Below are 1917 nucleotides of genomic sequence, written 5' to 3' on the forward strand. Positions count from 1 at the left end.
TCTTGTCCAAAAGCATCTCGGTAGATCTATGTGCAAAATCATCTTTCTTTCTCTCTCATCGAAGTACAGCTTATTTCAGACCACATTGTGCAATATATGACTTATTAGGATCTTTTCAGTTTGGCTGCCAATTTTCGAAAATTCAAAGTTTAATTAAGATTTGGTACATTAATGTAGTTTTCCAAGCTGAATCTCAGGAGATATTTCACTTTTCTCAGAAATTAAAAAAAAAATAGTTATAGAGGTTTAAAGTACACTTGTTTCCCGTGCAGCATGGGCTTAAGGACTTCACCATGCTCCCTTTTTTTTAATGGTTTACTTATAAGCAAAAGAACCATACCCGCATACCCTTTCAGGCATCTTGTGACTGATTGTATGAAGTTATCCTTAAACTAGACGTCTGACCTAAATGCTTGCAACATAGAAGATTTGATTAAAAGCACCAGAATAGTCAAGTGATGGCCATGGATCAAACCAGCCACTTACAAACAGGAATGGCTCTCCTAGGCAGATTTTGCTCAGTCTCTGTGTACCTAATTTTGGTCACATTGCTTTGGTTAATACGAGGATATACTACAAGAGTTTTGCTCATGCAATGGGAACAAACCAAAAAGCCAGGTATTTAGGAAACGAATGTTATAACCAAACGATCACGCTTGTGTAGTTAACTTGAAGCAGGTTGGCTTGATGGAACCTATACCACTGGAACCCTACTCTCAGAAAATCCAAAGCAAATAAGACAGCTTTTACTTGGTTGTTCAACATAGAAAATAAACAGGTAAATCATCTTTAAATCCACACCCTGTCATTTGTAAAACTTATAAATTGGTTGGTTGTGATCCTAGACATTCTGTACGTCAAAAAGATTTTTTAAAAAATAAGAAAAAGAAAACAAAAAGAAAAATGGTGGGAATGTTACACTTTTGATCATTGGTCTGCTCAGTCAAGCTTATATCCTGTTGTATTTCCACCTGTATTAGTAAAGTGTCCTTGTGTTTTCATTGCTGATTCATAAGATCAAAGGTGATAACAGGGTTTTTCCTGAATATCATATGGTTCACTTGCTATCAATTCCGGTATCATTTCTTGTCAAAAAGTTAGCTTTGGCTTGACCTGGACTATAATAGAAGACACTTGCTAAAGGTGTCATGCAGTAGGACTGAAACCAGAACCATGTAACTGGGAGGCAAACTTCTTATCACACACCCACACCTGTCTGCAATTAATTTATTATTGCTACAGTTCACAAAATTTTAACTCCTACCTTAGCTTTACCTATAATTTAAAGCTCTATTATCTCTAGTATTCTTGTTACCCTGTTTGTTCAGCTTTAAATGTTTTTGTTTTTATGTTCGTTATTCTCGATCCCGTAGAGATTATAATGGACACTAGCTCTGTTGAACATCGAAAACGTCTGGTGTAATGTACAGACGTAAATATTAGTTTCTTTTCTCATTTCCACATTGTAGGGTAGTGCTTTACCATTTCTGTTTTAGCTGCTTACTTGCATGCATGCACATGAGTGTCTCACAGATATATGACATAATGGTATATTAACTGTCACACATAGCAATGTGTGAAGGTACATAGCATAATGGTTAAGGGTAATCGGCTTACGGTTGTAAGTTTGTGAGTTCAATTCCCACTGGTGCATTGCTTCAGTTCACTCAACTGGCAAAAATGAGTTGTATCTGTAATTTAAAGGGCCATAAATACATATATGATGGGCTTCCAAACAGTTTCCGTCTACCAAATCCACTCACAAGACATCAATTGGCCCAAAACTATAGTAGAAGACACTCACCCAATATACTGCACAGTGTGATTGAACCTGAAACCTCATAGGGTGCAAAGCGAGTTTCTTAGCTACGATTGCAGTTTAAACTCAAATTTCCGACAAAAAAAAAAAAAAAAATA

This window comes from Octopus bimaculoides, chromosome 9, assembly GCF_001194135.2.
Source record: "Octopus bimaculoides isolate UCB-OBI-ISO-001 chromosome 9, ASM119413v2, whole genome shotgun sequence".
NCBI classification, from domain to species: Eukaryota; Metazoa; Mollusca; class Cephalopoda; order Octopoda; family Octopodidae; genus Octopus; species Octopus bimaculoides.